At 38.6% G+C, this 13857-nt stretch overlaps 1 pseudogene; it reads right to left on the reverse strand.

The window, feature by feature from the left end:
* Nucleotides 1-5044: 5044 nt before the first annotated feature.
* On the reverse strand, nt 5045-10111 carry LOC133244209 (large ribosomal subunit protein uL6-like; annotated as a pseudogene).
* Between the last annotated feature and the right edge of the window lie 3746 nt (nt 10112-13857).

Here is a 13857-nt window from a genome sequence, read left to right on the forward strand (position 1 = left end):
ATTAAGCAGACTCATGCTTTTCTTGTCCGGATTCACACAAATTTTCAAATATTCTCATATTGCTTAGAGTAAGGTAGGGATATCTGCTACATTCCCCATGAGAAAATTTTCCAGTGGGAAAATATTCTCAGATTTTTTCATCTTCTATTCTTAAACATCTGTTCTTCAGCATCACTTAATTTGCTCATATATTTTCAGACGTTGTAGAGCAAATATGAAAACAAAGTGAAGTTCAATCTGTATTACAAAGACTCTTGCATTGTTTGGGACTAAACTTCTACACAGGTGGCACTAATGGTAAAGAACCTGCCTGCCGACGCAGGAGAAGTAAGAGACACAGATTCTATTCCTGTGTCAGGAAGATCCCCCGGAGGAGGGCACGGCAACCCACTCCAGTATTCTTGCCTGGAGAATCCCATGGACAGAGGAGCCTGACAGGCTACAGTCTATAGGATCACAAAGAGTCAGACATGACTGAAGCCACTTAGCACACATGTACAATTTTCCCTTCATGCCTCTTATTCTTACTCCAGATGATCTGGAGCAAAGATGATGCTCAGGCTTAAAACTACATAGGAAAAGCAACATAGTTTAGAGGTTAAGTGTTCCAGTAGAGTACTTGGGCACAAATCCTTCCTGTATCTTACACTTACTTAACCTCTTGGAGCTTCAGTTTCCTCATCGGCAAAGGTGAGCATAATATCTACATAGGGGTTTGTTTTAAGGAATAAAGGAGATAGCATGTATAAATATAAGCACAGAGACTTGCCCACTTTAAAATGGTCAATAAAGGAAAGCTGTTGAGATGTGTATGGACAATGAGTGTATACTTATTCATGTCTGACTTTTGGGACCTCATGGACTGTAGCCTGCCAGGCTTCTCTGACTGTGGGATTATCCCGGCAGAAATACCAGAGCAGGTTGCTATTTTCTCCTGCAGGGAATCTTCCCAACCCAGAGATTGAACCTGCATCTCCTGCATTGCAGGTGGATTATTGACCACTGAGCCACCAGGGAAGCCCATCATTGACAATAAGGGCAGTTAATTCTGTTATCAGAAAAGCCCCTGAATCCACCAGGTGAGATATTTGGGAAATTGTTTCTACATAACAGTATTTCTACATAACAGTGTTCTACATAACCATGACAGTTTTCATGTCATTTTCTTTATCTCAAATGCCCCTCTTCTTAGTAAGACAGTACATACTCATTCCAGCAATTTTGGGATATTCAGAATGGTATAAAGAAGAAATTAAAAGCCTACGATGTTAACAATCACTAAACATTTTTGTGTCTATTCCTTCTGACTTTTCTAGGCATACATTTTAATAGCATGATTTGTTTGGTATTTAATTGGATGGATAAACCATAGTTTATATAATCAATCATATTGCTATTCTGTTAGATAATATCTTATTATTCTAACATTTGGGCAAGCATCCTTGCCTTGAACAAATACTTTTGAGCATACCTATAATGATTTCTTCAAAATCAAGTCTAAAAAGTCCAATGCCTGGATCCATTTAGTAGTTGTATTTTAGGGGTTTTAATACATATTTATGCCCCCAGAAGCATTCCCATAGCTACAGTATTTCTGCATCCGAGAGCACCCGTTTCTCATCAGACTTTCCAACATTGCATATTATTTAAAATATTCTTAATTTCATTTTCCATCCACAAAATACTCAAATGTTGCAGAATTTGGAAAGACTTGGGCTATGTTAAGAACTCGATGTTGAGAAGGCTGAAAAACAGGCAATCAACTGTCAGATGAAATATTCCAGGACAGTATAAACTTTGGGAATCTTCTGAAGTGCTTCCAAAAGTTCTTTGCTCCCAGGATAGAGTATAGGCAATGAATTGTTGGCTCTTTGCTGGTCCCAGGAACCAAAAACTTGGAAGCAGCAACAACAACAAAAAATACACTGATTCCTCTTAAAAAGACCTAGGGCTTTGACCACAAAGTCAGGAGTGGATAAGGGAGTATGTGTATGCATGTGTGTGTGTGTGTGCTGTGTGTGTGTGTACATGTTCACATGCACACAGGCCTACACACACACACCTGCATGCACACGTGTGGTGGCAGAGGGCAGGGTAGGAGGCAGGAGTGGCAAGGAGTGGGGATGGAGTAGAGGACAATGCTGTCATGGACGAGGAAGAGAGAGGTGCCAAATCCCATTGGTCCCCAGGAGGACATGATGGTGAGATCTGATCATCCTCTTTCCCATGCTATTTCTTAAGCCAGTTTTTGTTTTTCTGCTAGGGTTTCCCCAACTTTCTCCCCTTCCACCTCTTCTCCTTTCATGAAGGTTCTGTCAATATAAAACCCAATTTTTTTTTTTGTTTCTTACTTTTATTATTCTTTCGTGCTTTCTCTCTGGGAGTAAAAATAATAAGCCTCCACCTCTGCACATTTCAAGCCTGTACCTTCTTTTTTTTAAAATTTTTATTGGAGTATAGTTGTGTAACAGTGTTGTATTAATTTCTATTGTACAACAAAGTCAATCAGCTATACATATACATATATCCCCTCTTTTGAGGGGTTTCCTTTCCATTTAGGTCTCCAGAGTATCAAATAGAGTTCCCTGTGCTTTACACTAGGTTCTCATTAGCCATCCACTTTATACACAGTAGTGTATATACGTCAATCCCAAACTCCCAATTCATCCCACCCACCTTCTTTCCTCTTGGTGGCCACACATTAGTTCTCTTTGCCCATGTCTCTGTTTCTGCTTTGCAAATAAGTTCATCTCTACCATTTTTATAGATTCCACATATATGCATTTATATAAGATACGTGTTTTTCTCTTTCTGACTTCACTCTGCAATATTTAAAAAATATACCTATTGTGGATGAAACACAAAGAACATTTAATTCATTGGAAACTGAGTGCACTGAGTCCTGGACCCACTAAATTTCCTCATCTGCTGAATGGGGCTGAAAATACCTGCCCTAAAATCTCACCAATGGCTTTTTGTTTCAAAGAGCACAGTGTGTAGGAAGAACTTTAAAGTATCAAGAAAATGAAAGAATTTTTTAAAAATCATTACAGATAAAGAGCAGCTCAACAGAGAATGAAAGAAACTTGTTTGGGAATTCCGAACAGTGTCAAAATTATACCTTAGACCATAAAAAAGCAAAATAAATATGCAAGCATCAAAAACAATTTAAGGAATCTTTTCTATTAGCTCTGGTTCAGAATAAAGTATTTAAATGAAGTATTTAAACTAGAGATGACATGAGGCTCTTTTGTATTTCACATGTCAACATTTCTTTTATTTGGAAATAAAAAGGATCATATTTTTGACTGGAATGCTTTTAAATAGTTTAAAAAAATAAATCTGAAGGAAACAGCTTTAATTTACAGCAGTGGTTCTTCACTTTGGCTCATTTCCCCCCTGGGGTCATTAGCAGTATCTGAAGACACATTTGGTTGTTACAAATGGGAGCAGCCTACTGGGATGTAAGAAGGATGATGCAGCCCTCCCTCCACAAGAATTAGCCATCCCCAAATGTCAGTAGTGTTGAAGTTGAGGGAAAAATGTACATGGCCTCATATTATAGAATATTTGGTGATTTTTGTATATGACACTTTTATGACAATGGAAGTTGCATTGCTAAAATTTTATATAACAGTGCCTATTAGAACAAAATTAAGGGCGGAAACATGTTTATATTAGAGAGTTCCAGAAAAACATCTGCTTTATTGACTATGCCAAAGCCTTTGACTGTGTGGGTCACAACAAACTGTGGAAAATTCTTAAAGAGATGGGAATACCAAACCACCTGACCTACCTCCTGAGAAATCTGAAGCAACAGTTAGAACTGGACATGGAACAACAGACTGGTTCCAAATAGGGAAAGGAGTACGTTAAGGCTGTATATTGTCACTTGCTTATTTAACTTAATGCAGAGTACATCATGAGAAATGCTGGGCTGGATGAAGCACAAGCTGGAATCAAGATTGCTGGGAGAAATATCAATAACCTCAGATATGCAGATTACACCACCCTTATGGCAGAAACTGAAGAACTAAAGAGCATCTTGAAATTGAAAGAGGGAAAAAAAAAAAGAAATTGAAAGAGGAAAGTAAAAAGTTGGCTTAAAACTCAACATTCAGAAAACTATGATCATGGCATCACTTCATGGAAAATAGATGGAGAAGCAATGGAAACAGTGACAGACTTTATTTTTGGAGCTCCAAAATCACTGCATATGGTGACTACAGCCATGAAACTAAAAGACGCTTGCTCCTTGGAAGAAAAGTTATGACCAACCTAGACAGCATATTAAAAAGCAGAGACATTAATTTAACAGCAAAAGTCCACATGGTCAAAGCTATGCTTTTTCCAGTGATCAAGTATGGATGTGAGGGTTGGACTATAAAGAAAGCTGAGCGCCAAAGAATTGATGCTTTTGAACTGTGGTGTTGGAGAAGACTCTTGAGAGTCCCTTGGACTGCAAGGAGATCCAACCAGTGCATCCTAAAGGAAATCAGTCCTGAATATTCATTGGAAGAACTGATGGCTGAAGCTGAAACTCCAATACTTTGGCCACCTGATGGGAAGAAATGACTCATTGGAAAAGACCCTGATGCTGGGAAAGATTGAAGGTGGGAGGACAAGGGGATGAGAGAGGATGAGATGGTTGATGGCATCACTGCTTCAAAGGACATGAGTTTTAGTAAGCTCTGGGAGTTGGTGATGGACAGGGAGACCTGGCGTGCTGCAGTCCATGGGGTGCAAAAAGTTGGACACGACTGAGCACCTGAACTGAACAGAATTGAAGACATGTGCTGCATAGTTGTGTGATCCCAAATATGATCAAAGAGCCAGAAGTTTCCATGATTAAGGTTTATTTTTGATTCTTTTTTTTTTTTTTTTGATCCACTTGCCTTTTTCTTTTTTCACATCTGAAGAAATAGACAGTGGAGTTTCAGTTTCTAGGAAGAAGTTATGAATACATATACATTTGTGAAGAACTACAAAACAATATTACATAATACAGTATGTATTTTCAAAATACATGTCTAGTTAGAGAAAATAAACTAAGTACAAATTTTCAAATAATCATATTTGTGTATGTTCAAGCATTTTTGGTTTCAACAAACAATAAACAACTAGTCAAGACAATTTATATAGGAAAGAATCCTGGAATGAGAGAATTAAGAAACATTTTTCTCATATAGCTAGGTAATGAATTACGTAAATTTATCTGGGGCTCAGTTTCCACATCTACAAAAGACATGGGTGAATTAAGTGGTTAGGAAATTTCTTTCCATTTATAAAATTCTGTGACCCTGAATCATTGTTGAATTGGTATGTTTTAAAGGAATTATGTTATACTAATCCCCTAAAGTTTAGCTCTGCTGTAGCTTACAACCTTCCCTACACCATAAGCCTATTTTCCTAGGAATTCTTTCTCAAAGCGAAAACTAACTTAATAAACATCACTACTGTTGTACTGATTTCAGATCAAAAGAAATCATCATGATGATGGGATGAAAAAGAAGTTGATGATGTAATTGTTCAGTGGTAAACACTGGAAGAATTTATGACTTAAAAGATATTTTACTTCATAACTAAGCATCTGTTGCTACGTCCTTTAGGAAGATTCCCTCAAAATTTACAACAGGTTGACAAATCACTTGAATCAAATTGAAGTATGAATCAGATATACAGCCGTTAACCTGTTAAACCCAGAATGCAAATACAAGTTTTAAAGACTAAAGTAAGCTATCTGATTCCTTTGAAATTAATGAAACATGATTTTAATGAAATTTTCTGTTTTACCAGCAGATGTCAGTGCAACCTAATTAACTGAGTAACTTTTTCTTTTTTTTTTTTTTAGCAGATTAAATACCTGCCAGTGAAAACAGTCTTAAAATAGCAGTTTAAAAAACCTACTGTCAATGTGTTTGATTAAGAATATCTTCCTAGGTGGAGCTATAGATAAAAAACCAATCCTTAAAAAGATATGAAGTTAAAATGGGCCCTTGCCTAGGTAAATTGTATTATGTAAGTTATAACACATTGTTATTATCATCATAATTTATGTGACATTAACATTTCTCAGTGACATACAAAAGACATAATCTTAATTAAGTACAAAATGCTAATCTGTAAAGCATAAGAATGTATATGTGTCAGTCTCTCAGTCGTGTTCAACTCTTTGTGACCCCGTGGACTGTAGCTTGCCAGGTTCCTCTGTCCATGGGATTCTCCAAGCAAGAATACTAGAGTGAGTAGCCATTCCTTTCTCCAGGGATTTTCCCAACTCAGGGGTCAAACCCCAGGTCTCCCACAGTGCAGGCAAACTCTTTACCATCTGAGCCACCAGGGAAGCTCCAAAACATAAGAATAACAGTATTTTAAAACTCACATGCCACAGACACTAGAGCCGAAGGAAACTCATTTGTCTCTGGGTGACATTTTTATAGCTCCGGAAGAAACACATTAATTCCTAATGAAACCTGAAATATATATTGTGTGATACCATCTGTTTTCTAGAATGTAGCTTGTAGCAAAAGTTGTTCATCTAATGGCAGTAACAGCAATGTCTACGATGCATGTATGCATCTTTGTGACAGCCTGCAACTATATACCTGTATCACTCACCTTTCAGGATGTTCCGGGAGGTTAGTTAATTTGCCTAATAAAGAAAAGTTATGCAGAAAGTCAAGGTGACAGACCTCAGATGATTCAAAGTCTATATTCTTTCCTTTATGCAATTCTCCACTCTTCTAAAAATGCTATTTCGTGACACTGTGTAAAAAGAGGCTTCTTGTTGCATATTTGTCACACATGGAACTCAAGCTATATTTTGTACAAAAGATTTCTACAACAAATCTACAACAAAGTTGTGTCGTTTGGGACACAACTAGAATAAAGCTAAAATAAGGATAAAGTAAAGAAATACATGTAAAACCACTTTTATAAAGCAAAAGTCAGGTTTTTTTTTTTTTTTAATAAAGTAAATGTGCAGTTACCGTGTAACCTAGTAATTCCATGCCTGAGTATTTACCCAATAAATATGAAAATATGTATTTACACAAAGACATGCATAAAACTGTTTATCACAATTTAATCATAATCATTAAAAGCAGGAAACAACTCATTTCCATCAGGTAGTTAAGGGATAAATATACTGTGGTTTACCCATGAGACAGAATGCTGCTGCTGCTGCTGCTGCTGCTAAGTCACGTCAGTGGTATCCGACTCTTAGCAACCCCAGGGGCTGTAGCCTACCAGGCTCCTCCGTCCATGGGATTCTCCAGGCAAGAGTGCTGGAGTGGGCTGCCATTGCCCCATTGCCTTCTCCAAAGACAGAATGCTACTTAGCAATAAAGAGGAACCAAAGACTGATACATGCAACAACATGGTAGAATATCAAATCACTAAGCCAAGTGAAGGAAGACTGACACAAAGCTACTCACTATATGATTTCGTGTATATGAAAACACACAGACCTTCTGGAAGAGGCAAAACTGTAGAGATAGAATACCGATCACTGGGTGCCAGAGCCTGGGAGTAGCGAAGAGGTTGACTATAAAAGAACATGAGGACAATTTAGGGGATGATAAAAATATTCTAGATCTTGATGGTGACGGTGTTAATGGTACTATGTACACTTATCAAAACTCACAAAACTACAAACTTAAAATTGGTGAATTTTATGTAAATTTTACCTCAATAAACCAGACTTTTTAAAAAGTTAAAAGACATTGGGCACATACAATAATAATTGTATGTGTCTTAATAATTTCATAAATAGTAAACTTTATGAGGAGTTGAGTCAAATAACAAGAGACAGAGAAGTTAACAACCTGAACCTCGCCTTGGAATAGTTTGCCTAGTCTGGGAATGTAGAACAGAAACCCGGTGCTAGTGTTAGCTGGCCAAGCCACCTGTGTGTGATCTCAAGTGCGGACCGCTGCTGCTTAGTCGCTAAGTCCTGTCCGACTCTTTGTGACCCCATGGACTGTAGTCTGCCAGGCTCCTCTGTCCATGAGATTTCCGAGGCAAGAATACTGGAATGGGTTGCCGTTTGCTCCTCCAGGGGATCTTCCTGACCCCGGGATCACACTTACATCTCCTGCTTGGAAGGAGGATTCTTTACCTCTGAGCCACCTGGAAAGCCCTGAGTAGGATTACTTTTCTCCAAATTTCATTTAACTTACAGTGAAAGACACTGAATTAAATAAAAATTTTAAACCTTCTTGAGCTCAAGACAAAAACAAAACAAAACAAAAAAAGGACTCGATTCACCATTCCAAAAAAATCTTACTTGCTGATTAAGGATGATTAGAGAAAATCTAATATATGAACCCTAAGCAGGGAAGCAGTGTTAATTAACTTTATTACTCTCCATTCCTTTGGAGAGGGAAATTATATAATTTGGCCAGCAGGTGTCATGCACTCATCTATGAAAAACTGACAACTCTTCATATCAAAATGCTTTCTTAATATTTTCCTGCTGCTTTCATTTGTAATGGTTATGAACATTTTTTCCTCTCTCTCTCTCTCTCTCTCTATATATACACATATTCTTAAAAGGAGGAGGAGGTTTGAAATATTCAATCTTTTCCTCCTTTTTTTATCAGCTCTAATCAAGTATGATAATTAAATGTACATATTAAAATCGAAAAGAAATCACTCTTATTTCATTATGTTTAATGTTTCAAAGATTTTTGGAAAATGGAGCAACAGCTTCACAAACATTATTTGCATAGTTTTGGCAAACTCAGTCTTTTAATAGCATTCTCTTTATTGTCAATGTCATTTCTTGCATGAAGCCTTCCTCTGGGATCTCATATACCATAAAATGTTCCATGATCTACATAAAGCAATCGCCATGTTGTCTTATAACTGTTTATGTAAAAGATCTATCTTTCTTCTCTTTTGACCACTCCCCAAACTAGGAGTGTCGAGCGCTGCATCTCTAAGTATGTAACATAGTACCTTGTACTCAAAAATGTTTGTTGGTGGTAAGCAAGCAAGTGATTAAACCCTTGAATCAATTTTGCCATTTCCAACACAGTGGTTTTTCAATAACCAGGTGAAAAGTTAAAGGACCAATAGTTAGTTGAGTCAATAGGAAAGTGCATAGAGGCAAATGGCTATTTTCCCTGGAGGAACATTTAGGACAATTGTGGCTTGCTGGAAAAAGGGCAGCAGCATACAGAATCCAAAAACAGGATAATGGAGCAGTAGATGGCTTCTGTGATGGACTAGCAGGAAGGCTTAACTTTTTTAAAAAAATCGAAGGTGTTTTATTGCCTCTTGAAAATACCACAGTGGAGTCCATAGAACCATCTGGCATCTTGCTGTTTCTGCAGCCGGACCACTCAGATCTTATTAGTCAGCCTGCTGAATTGTTCCTTTTTAAGAAACATAGATGCCATCCAAAAATTTTCTGAAATCGTTGTTTTTAACTGTGGTGGCTTGCTGAATCAAAGCACCTGAATTTGACACAAGTTCAATGACATTTCTTTCAAGAATCAACTCATCTTCCTGGACTTGAGATACTGAACAAGCAACCCCTGGCCTCATTCGAATCCTACAGATGTATTTTTCATCCCCAACATAGCATCTCAACAAGAAAACCATTCTTCTGAATAACAAAGTTGATGGGGAAGTGGGCATACACAGACCTCATCTTGTAATGGAAACCCAGTGTAACACCCTTGATCATGCTCTGTACATGACTACAGATCATGTGAACAGTTGCCAGTTCCTTTCTGTTTCCGAACCATTTGTCAACCCAGAGCCTCTTTTTTTTCTTTCCAAAGAGACTCAGCTCTACATTGATGTGATTGAAGTCCCTCTACAGGGTGCCTCTGGGGTCCTTCACAATAACTGTCCGTCCCTTCAGAGTAACATCGACATTTTTCTGGAATGTCGACAGTCTGATTGCTGAGAAAAGGCTTCATTCTCACAGTAGATGCGGCAAAGAGCAGTCTTAACTTTTTAGTACCAAAAATTCTTTGACACCTGGGGAAGACTACAGATCCCTTCTTGGAAAAATGTTTTTAAAGAACATAAAACAAAACATGTAAGATTACAAGGGAAACTAATTACATATAAATACAGTTTTCAAAATCGGCTTAAACAATTTATTAATAAGATTTAGCAGTAGGTTTGATGACTACCATAATTTCTTAAAAGTAGTGAGTATAAATGATATTTTAAGAAATCTGTGACAACTGTAATATGATATGAAAATATATTTTTGACAGTCACAGGCACTGCTAATCTTTTGTGGTTTTTGCCTACATTCATAGTTGATGAAAATGCTAAATTTCAGGCTAGTAGAATTAAAGTCATAATTTTTTTTTCCTTTTAAAATATATAGGCCCCTTAAATTCTATTCATAAACCACCTGAAGGGGTCTATGGACCCAAGGTTAAGAACCTCTGGAAGGTTAAGCTTCCCTGGTGGTTGAGTGATAAAGAATCCACCTGCCAATGCAGGAGACATGGGTTCAATCCCTGACCTGGGAAGATCCCACATGCTGCGGAGAAATTAAGCCTGTGTGCCACAACTATTGAGCCTATGCCCTTCCCAGCATAGATAAAATAAATAAATAAAATTATATTAAATAAGAATCTCTGGATGAAAGGGAAGTTAGGGTGATGGAAAATAGGGAATTATGAGGGAAGAGGAAGCAAAAGGAGTTTCCTTCTGCAAGTAGTCGTCTCTATTTTCCTTCAGAAGGCTCACGGTATTCGCTTCCTAGCTCTCATTTGTTCTCCGCTCCACTACAGTGAGGTTTGTACCCCGTGCTTCCACAAAACCATCCTTTCCCAAGTTATGTCTGGTGTCCAGGCAGGACGCTGACCAGAGTGTATCTCGGTCCTTACTTCATTTAATTTCTCTTTGGCTTTTGTACTGTTGACTACTCTCTTTTTAAAGCTTCTTTTCCCCTTTGGCCTCTTTCTTTTTCTCATGTCTTTGTGGTTCCTACTTCATCTCATGTCTCTGGATGGGTCCCTGGAGTTCTAACTACCCTATATAGCTGCTCTCATTCTGCGTTCTTTCTCTGGATTGTCCTGTCAATCTAATCTACATCTTTAGCTGAAGGCTCTTTCCTGATCCTAAGTCCCTATGTTCAGCTATCCACAACTCTTCTTAAATATACCAGGGATCCCTCAGACTCAGTGTATCCCCCAATTAAATTTATTCTCTTCCCCTCTGCTGCTTCTCTTATGTTCCCCATTTGGGTGAACGACACTGCAATCCAAATCTCCCCAAATTAAAGCTCCCAAATATAAAAATAACTGCCAAATTTTCCAGAGTAACTATCTTGAAGACTGCTCGAGTTTGTCCCTTTTTTTCCATTTTACTATGATTGCCTTAGATATTTTAGCAACCAGTAACAATTCATGTTTACACTTGGTATTCTGCCAAGTGTTTTGTATAAACTGTTTATTTAATCCTCATATCACCCCACCGGATGAAAATGATTATGCCTTAAATTACACATGAGGAAATAAAAAAAAGGAAGAGAAGGAATTTCCCAAGTTTACAAGGCTTTTAAATGGCAGAGCCAGGATCGGCACATTGGTCTGTTGGGTTCCAGGGCCATATGCCTGGCTGTTGTTCTTAGGGTCTCCAGGATTGCTCTAGTAAATTTTATTTATTATGGCACCACCTAAGTTCTCTCTCTTAGAGGCAAATCTTATTTGGCTGCCTAGGCTTTTCAGTGTTCCCAAGACCCTCCCCTATGCCGCTCAATTTCTCAGCTAGGCTCCAAGAACTCACCCTGCTTATGTCTCTAGCCTCTTCTCTTGCAGCCACCTAGCTTCCATTCCACACCCACATGCTTTTCTTCCCAGGGGCTTTTCTTCCTGAGCCCCACAGCCCCACAGGATCAGTTTGCTAAGGTAGTCATAATAAAGTACTATGGACTGGGTAACTTGAACAATGGGAATACATTTTATCACAGTTTCAGAGGCTGAAATTGTCACGATCACGGTGTGGGCAGGGCTGTTTCTTTTGAAGTCTCTCTCCTTGACTTGCAGATAGCCGTCTTCTCATTGTGTTCTCACATAATCTTCCCTCTGTGCTCATGCATCCCTGGTGTCTTTTTGGGTGTCCATGTTTTCTCTTCTTTCTTAGAAGGACATCTGTAAGATTGGATTAATGGCTCTACCTAATGGCCTCATTTTGACTTAATTATCCCATTAAAAGTCCTAACTCTAAATACAATCACATGCAGAGCTCCAAGGGGTATGGCATTACCAAATAAAATCCTGGGAGGACACTATTCAGTCCACAACACCCGCTCACATAGCTCATTTTGACTCATCCTTTTCAACTCATTCTTTCATGCCACCCACTCTGGGAAGTCTTCTCTGGCTGCCTCAGGTCTGAGTTAAATGCTTCTGACACTAATTCTGTTATAATCCTTGAACTTCTTCCTGTTATACTATTCTGTATTGCAATTATTGTATTTCTCTGACACCCCCATTGCACCAAGCTCCTTGAAGGCAAGAACTGTGACTCATTTTTCATTTTTCTAACCAAAGCCCAAAACCCAGTACCTGCATCATATGTGTATTTAATCAGTCAATTAGTTAACAATTTGATAGTTAGTATTTTCCAAAAGCTTATTTTAGTCAGATACTTTTCAAGAAATTAAGGACACAGTGGTGAGCAAAACCAAAGAAAGTTCCTCCTCTCATGGAATTGACATTTAGCTAGCAGTCAATAAATAGGTGAAAATAAATGAACAGTATAATTCTGGTACTGAAAAAGAAAATAAAATGGAGTAATTTGGTGGAAAGCAGCTTTTGTTGTTGTTTAGTTGCTAAGTCATCTCCAACTTTTTACAACTCCCATGGACTGTAGCCATCTCTGCTGTCAAAGGTCTACATAGTCAAAGCTATGGTTTTTCCAGTAGTCATGTATGGATTGTGAGAGTTAGACCATAAGAAAGCTGAGCACTGAATAATTGATGCTTTTGAACTGTAGTGTTGGAGAAAACTCTTCAGAGTCGTTTGGACTGCAAGGAGATCAAACCAGTCAATCCTAAAGGAAACAAGTCCTGAATATTCATTAGAAGACTGATGCTGAAGCTGAAACTCCAATATTTTGGCCACCTGATGTGAAGAACTGACTCACTGGCAAAGACCCTGATGCTGGGAAAGATTGAAGGCAGGAGGAGAAGGGGATGACAGAGGATGAGATGGTTGGCTGGCATCACCAACTCGATGGACATGAGTTTGAGCAAGCTCTGGGAGTTGGTGATGGACAGAGAAGCCTGGCGTGGTGCAGTCCATGGAGTTGCAAAGAGTTGAAAACAACTGAGCGACTGAACTGACTGACTGACTGGACTGTAACTCACCAGGCTCCTCTGTCCATGAAATTTCCCAGGCAAGAATACTGGAGTGGGTTGCCATTTCCTTCTCCAGGGGATCTTCCTGACCCAAGGATCAAACTTGCATCTCTTTCACTGTGGGTAGATTCTTTACCTCTGAGCCACCAGGGAAGCCCTAAAAGGCAGTGTTAGGGGACTTCTTTCATCGGGGGTTCAGGGAAAGCTGGAGAAGACATTTGAGACATGGCTTGAATGATGAGATGTAACCATGCATGATCTATAAGAAGAGAGTTTCAAGCAGGAAACATCACAGTCAAAGACCCTGAGATGGGAATTAACTTGGCAAGTTTGAGGGACAGTAAGAAGTCCAAAGTGACTTTAGATCAGTGACTGATGGTGAGAACAGAAGATGATGTCAGAAGCTCGAGCTGATTTCTAAGTACAGAGGAAGCCACTGAACTGTGTTGAACCAGGGCTGGATATGATATGATTTGTGACCTTAATAATATTCCTCTGGCTGCTGTGTGCAGTGTAGA

This window comes from Bos javanicus, chromosome 3, assembly GCF_032452875.1.
Source record: "Bos javanicus breed banteng chromosome 3, ARS-OSU_banteng_1.0, whole genome shotgun sequence".
Taxonomy (NCBI): domain Eukaryota; kingdom Metazoa; phylum Chordata; class Mammalia; order Artiodactyla; family Bovidae; genus Bos; species Bos javanicus.